The sequence below is a fragment of the Lissotriton vulgaris genome, unplaced genomic scaffold, assembly GCF_964263255.1.
Source record: "Lissotriton vulgaris unplaced genomic scaffold, aLisVul1.2 SCAFFOLD_1863, whole genome shotgun sequence".
Lineage (NCBI taxonomy): Eukaryota > Metazoa > Chordata > Amphibia > Caudata > Salamandridae > Lissotriton > Lissotriton vulgaris.
In genome coordinates this window covers 485,832-492,976 of record NW_028242652.1, presented here as the reverse complement: position 1 = coordinate 492,976, position 7,145 = coordinate 485,832, and positions in this window count along the sequence as shown.

Genomic DNA, 7,145 nt, shown 5'->3' with positions numbered 1-7,145 from the left:
AGTTTGGTTTGCCCTGTTCCCATCATGCACTGGGACAGGAACAGACTAATTTTCATACAGCCAGGTTCTGAAACTGGGATGGTGCAGTGAGCTAAAAAACGGTGTTGGATCTAGCCCTGATCTCTTGACTGGGTGAGAGCTTTCTGCTTAATTCAGAGACTCTGTCCCTCACCACCCCTTGTTGTAAATATTTTTGTCCACCCTAAGCGTGGAAGGGTATTCTCAGATGTGAGACCCTTGCTCATTGCACCATCAGGATTCAAGCAAACCGGGCCGAAGACGGCTGTAATGCCAGAAACCGGTCCCCGGGAGCTTGTTTCCTTCCCAGTGTAAGAATTGGCTTTTGTAGTTTGGTTTGCCCTGTTCCCATCATGCACTGGGACAGGAACAGACTAATTTTCATACAGCCAGGTTCTGAAACTGGGATGGTGCAGTGAGCTAAAAAACGGTGTTGGATCTAGCCCTGATCTCTTGACTGGGTGAGAGCTTTCTGCTTAATTCAGAGACTCTGTCCCTCACCACCCCTTGTTGTAAATATTTTTGTCCACCCTAAGCGTGGAAGGGTATTCTCAGATGTGAGACCCTTGCTCATTGCACCATCAGGATTCAAGCAAACCGGGCCGAAGACGGCTGTAATGCCAGAAACCGGTCCCCGGGAGCTTGTTTCCTTCCCAGTGTAAGAATTGGCTTTTGTAGTTTGGTTTGCCCTGTTCCCATCATGCACTGGGACAGGAACAGACTAATTTTCATACAGCCAGGTTCTGAAACTGGGATGGTGCAGTGAGCTAAAAAACGGTGTTGGATCTAGCCCTGATCTCTTGACTGGGTGAGAGCTTTCTGCTTAATTCAGAGACTCTGTCCCTCACCACCCCTTGTTGTAAATATTTTTGTCCACCCTAAGCGTGGAAGGGTATTCTCAGATGTGAGACCCTTGCTCATTGCACCATCAGGATTCAAGCAAACCGGGCCGAAGACGGCTGTAATGCCAGAAACCGGTCCCCGGGAGCTTGTTTCCTTCCCAGTGTAAGAATTGGCTTTTGTAGTTTGGTTTGCCCTGTTCCCATCATGCACTGGGACAGGAACAGACTAATTTTCATACAGCCAGGTTCTGAAACTGGGATGGTGCAGTGAGCTAAAAAACGGTGTTGGATCTAGCCCTGATCTCTTGACTGGGTGAGAGCTTTCTGCTTAATTCAGAGACTCTGTCCCTCACCACCCCTTGTTGTAAATATTTTTGTCCACCCTAAGCGTGGAAGGGTATTCTCAGATGTGAGACCCTTGCTCATTGCACCATCAGGATTCAAGCAAACCGGGCCGAAGACGGCTGTAATGCCAGAAACCGGTCCCCGGGAGCTTGTTTCCTTCCCAGTGTAAGAATTGGCTTTTGTAGTTTGGTTTGCCCTGTTCCCATCATGCACTGGGACAGGAACAGACTAATTTTCATACAGCCAGGTTCTGAAACTGGAATGGTGCAGTGAGCTAAAAAACGGTGTTGGATCTAGCCCTGATCTCTTGACTGGGTGAGAGCTTTCTGCTTAATTCAGAGACTCTGTCCCTCACCACCCCTTGTTGTAAATATTTTTGTCCACCCTAAGCGTGGAAGGGTATTCTCAGATGTGAGACCCTTGCTCATTGCACCATCAGGATTCAAGCAAACCGGGCCGAAGACGGCTGTAATGCCAGAAACCGGTCCCCGGGAGCTTGTTTCCTTCCCAGTGTAAGAATTGGCTTTTGTAGTTTGGTTTGCCCTGTTCCCATCATGCACTGGGACAGGAACAGACTAATTTTCATACAGCCAGGTTCTGAAACTGGGATGGTGCAGTGAGCTAAAAAACGGTGTTGGATCTAGCCCTGATCTCTTGACTGGGTGAGAGCTTTCTGCTTAATTCAGAGACTCTGTCCCTCACCACCCCTTGTTGTAAATATTTTTGTCCACCCTAAGCGTGGAAGGGTATTCTCAGATGTGAGACCCTTGCTCATTGCACCATCAGGATTCAAGCAAACCGGGCCGAAGACGGCTGTAATGCCAGAAACCGGTCCCCGGGAGCTTGTTTCCTTCCCAGTGTAAGAATTGGCTTTTGTAGTTTGGTTTGCCCTGTTCCCATCATGCACTGGGACAGGAACAGACTAATTTTCATACAGCCAGGTTCTGAAACTGGGATGGTGCAGTGAGCTAAAAAACGGTGTTGGATCTAGCCCTGATCTCTTGACTGGGTGAGAGCTTTCTGCTTAATTCAGAGACTCTGTCCCTCACCACCCCTTGTTGTAAATATTTTTGTCCACCCTAAGCGTGGAAGGGTATTCTCAGATGTGAGACCCTTGCTCATTGCACCATCAGGATTCAAGCAAACCGGGCCGAAGACGGCTGTAATGCCAGAAACCGGTCCCCGGGAGCTTGTTTCCTTCCCAGTGTAAGAATTGGCTTTTGTAGTTTGGTTTGCCCTGTTCCCATCATGCACTGGGACAGGAACAGACTAATTTTCATACAGCCAGGTTCTGAAACTGGGATGGTGCAGTGAGCTAAAAAACGGTGTTGGATCTAGCCCTGATCTCTTGACTGGGTGAGAGCTTTCTGCTTAATTCAGAGACTCTGTCCCTCACCACCCCTTGTTGTAAATATTTTTGTCCACCCTAAGCGTGGAAGGGTATTCTCAGATGTGAGACCCTTGCTCATTGCACCATCAGGATTCAAGCAAACCGGGCCGAAGACGGCTGTAATGCCAGAAACCGGTCCCCGGGAGCTTGTTTCCTTCCCAGTGTAAGAATTGGCTTTTGTAGTTTGGTTTGCCCTGTTCCCATCATGCACTGGGACAGGAACAGACTAATTTTCATACAGCCAGGTTCTGAAACTGGGATGGTGCAGTGAGCTAAAAAACGGTGTTGGATCTAGCCCTGATCTCTTGACTGGGTGAGAGCTTTCTGCTTAATTCAGAGACTCTGTCCCTCACCACCCCTTGTTGTAAATATTTTTGTCCACCCTAAGCGTGGAAGGGTATTCTCAGATGTGAGACCCTTGCTCATTGCACCATCAGGATTCAAGCAAACCGGGCCGAAGACGGCTGTAATGCCAGAAACCGGTCCCCGGGAGCTTGTTTCCTTCCCAGTGTAAGAATTGGCTTTTGTAGTTTGGTTTGCCCTGTTCCCATCATGCACTGGGACAGGAACAGACTAATTTTCATACAGCCAGGTTCTGAAACTGGGATGGTGCAGTGAGCTAAAAAACGGTGTTGGATCTAGCCCTGATCTCTTGACTGGGTGAGAGCTTTCTGCTTAATTCAGAGACTCTGTCCCTCACCACCCCTTGTTGTAAATATTTTTGTCCACCCTAAGCGTGGAAGGGTATTCTCAGATGTGAGACCCTTGCTCATTGCACCATCAGGATTCAAGCAAACCGGGCCGAAGACGGCTGTAATGCCAGAAACCGGTCCCCGGGAGCTTGTTTCCTTCCCAGTGTAAGAATTGGCTTTTGTAGTTTGGTTTGCCCTGTTCCCATCATGCACTGGGACAGGAACAGACTAATTTTCATACAGCCAGGTTCTGAAACTGGGATGGTGCAGTGAGCTAAAAAACGGTGTTGGATCTAGCCCTGATCTCTTGACTGGGTGAGAGCTTTCTGCTTAATTCAGAGACTCTGTCCCTCACCACCCCTTGTTGTAAATATTTTTGTCCACCCTAAGCGTGGAAGGGTATTCTCAGATGTGAGACCCTTGCTCATTGCACCATCAGGATTCAAGCAAACCGGGCCGAAGACGGCTGTAATGCCAGAAACCGGTCCCCGGGAGCTTGTTTCCTTCCCAGTGTAAGAATTGGCTTTTGTAGTTTGGTTTGCCCTGTTCCCATCACAGCCCTAAAACCTAAAAATACCCCTGTACCCCAAAAACCAAACCCAGCCGTAAAACCTAAAAATACCCCTGTACCCCAAAAACCAAACCCAGCCCTAAAACCTAAAAATACCCCTTTTCCCCAAAAACCAAACCCAGCCCTAAAACCTAAAAATACCCCTGTACCCCAAAAACCAAACCCAGCCCTAAAACCTAAAAATACCCCTGTACCCCAAAAACCAAACCCCGCCCTAAAACCTAAAAATACCCCTGTACCCCAAAAACCAAACCCAGCCCTAAAACCTAAAAATACCCCTGTACCCCAAAAACCAAACCCAGCCCTAAAACCTAAAAATACCCCTGTACCCCAAAAACCATACCTAGCCCTAAAACCTAATAATACCCCTGTACCCCAAAAACCAAACCCAGCCCTAAAACCTAAAAATACCCCTGTACCCCAAAAACCAAACCCAGCCCTAAAACCTAAAAATACCCCTGTACCCCAAAAACCAAACCCAGCCCTAAAACCTAAAAATACCCCTGTACCCCAAAAACCAAACCCAGCCCTAAAACATAAAAATACCCCTGTACCCCAAAAACCAAACCTAGCCCTAAAACCTAAAAATACCCCTGTACCCCAAAAACCAAACCCAGCCCTAAAACCTAAAAATACCCCTGTACCCCAAAAACCAAACCCAGCCCTAAAACCTAAAAATACCCCTGTACCCCAAAAACCAAACCCAGCCCTAAAACCTAAAAATACCCCTGTACCCCAAAAACCAAACCCAGCCCTAAAACCTAAAAATACCCCTGTACCCCAAAAACCAAACCCAGCCCTAAAACCTAAAAATACCCCAAAATTACTTAAATTAATATATTAATATTTTATTTTATTTTTAATATTAATGAAATTAATAAAATAATGTAAAATAAAATTAAATAAAAATAATATACTTACCTATACTTACGATGTAATGGCATGCATTGTAATAGTATCTGCTATGTAATGACATGCGTTGTAATGGCATGCAATGTAATGGTATTTGCGTTGTAAAAGTTGCGATGTAATGGTAGTGCGTTGTAAAAGTTGCGTTGTAACGGTGCAATACCAATGGGAACGAGACATGGATATTGCGATGGTGGCTGAAAGGGCGGTTTACACGCACAGGGGCTGTCCCAAGAAATGGACCAGAATATGGGGTAAATGGAACGAATTCCGTGGGAACATATGTGAACCTCCTTTTACAGATCCCCTCCCCAGAGGTCAGTCCCTAACTACACATGTACACGAAAGGGCTCGGCATGCAATAGCAAGGCATGACAGTTACACATGTACAGCTGATGTGTGATGATACCACTGGCTAGCCTTTATTGTAACTGAGCTAAAAAACGGTGTTGGATCTAGCCCTGATCTCTTGACTGGGTGAGAGCTTTCTGCTTAATTCAGAGACTCTGTCCCTCACCACCCCTTGTTGTAAATATTTTTGTCCACCCTAAGCGTGGAAGGGTATTCTCAGATGTGAGACCCTTGCTCATTGCACCATCAGGATTCAAGCAAACCGGGCCGAAGACGGCTGTAATGCCAGAAACCGGTCCCCGGGAGCTTGTTTCCTTCCCAGTGTAAGAATTGGCTTTTGTAGTTTGGTTTGCCCTGTTCCCATCATGCACTGGGACAGGAACAGACTAATTTTCATACAGCCAGGTTCTGAAACTGGGATGGTGCAGTGAGCTAAAAAACGGTGTTGGATCTAGCCCTGATCTCTTGACTGGGTGAGAGCTTTCTGCTTAATTCAGAGACTCTGTCCCTCACCACCCCTTGTTGTAAATATTTTTATCCACCCTAAGCGTGGAAGGGTATTCTCAGATGTGAGACCCTTGCTCATTGCACCATCAGGATTCAAGCAAACCGGACCGAAGACGGCTGTAATGCCAGAAACCGGTCCCCGGGAGCTTGTTTCCTTCCCAGTGTAAGAATTGGCTTTTGTAGTTTGGTTTGCCCTGTTCCCATCATGCACTGGGACAGGAACAGACTAATTTTCATACAGCCAGGTTCTGAAACTGGGATGGTGCAGTGAGCTAAAAAACGGTGTTGGATCTAGCCCTGATCTCTTGACTGGGTGAGAGCTTTCTGCTTAATTCAGAGACTCTGTCCCTCACCACCCCTTGTTGTAAATATTTTTGTCCACCCTAAGCGTGGAAGGGTATTCTCAGATGTGAGACCCTTGCTCATTGCACCATCAGGATTCAAGCAAACCGGGCCGAAGACGGCTGTAATGCCAGAAACCGGTCCCCGGGAGCTTGTTTCCTTCCCAGTGTAAGAATTGGCTTTTGTAGTTTGGTTTGCCCTGTTCCCATCATGCACTGGGACAGGAACAGACTAATTTTCATACAGCCAGGTTCTGAAACTGGGATGGTGCAGTGAGCTAAAAAACGGTGTTGGATCTAGCCCTGATCTCTTGACTGGGTGAGAGCTTTCTGCTTAATTCAGAGACTCTGTCCCTCACCACCCCTTGTTGTAAATATTTTTGTCCACCCTAAGCGTGGAAGGGTATTCTCAGATGTGAGACCCTTGCTCATTGCACCATCAGGATTCAAGCAAACCGGGCCGAAGACGGCTGTAATGCCAGAAACCGGTCCCCGGGAGCTTGTTTCCTTCCCAGTGTAAGAATTGGCTTTTGTAGTTTGGTTTGCCCTGTTCCCATCATGCACTGGGACAGGAACAGACTAATTTTCATACAGCCAGGTTCTGAAACTGGGATGGTGCAGTGAGCTAAAAAACGGTGTTGGATCTAGCCCTGATCTCTTGACTGGGTGAGAGCTTTCTGCTTAATTCAGAGACTCTGTCCCTCACCACCCCTTGTTGCAAATATTTTTGTCCACCCTAAGCGTGGAAGGGTATTCTCAGATGTGAGACCCTTGCTCATTGCACCATCAGGATTCAAGCAAACCGGGCCGAAGACGGCTGTAATGCCAGAAACCGGTCCCCGGGAGCTTGTTTCCTTCCCAGTGTAAGAATTGGCTTTTGTAGTTTGGTTTGCCCTGTTCCCATCATGCACTGGGACAGGAACAGACTAATTTTCATACAGCCAGGTTCTGAAACTGGAATGGTGCAGTGAGCTAAAAAACGGTGTTGGATCTAGCCCTGATCTCTTGACTGGGTGAGAGCTTTCTGCTTAATTCAGAGACTCTGTCCCTCACCACCCCTTGTTGTAAATATTTTTGTCCACCCTAAGCGTGGAAGGGTATTCTCAGATGTGAGACCCTTGCTCATTGCACCATCAGGATTCAAGCAAACCGGGCCGAAGACGGCTGTAATGCCAGAAA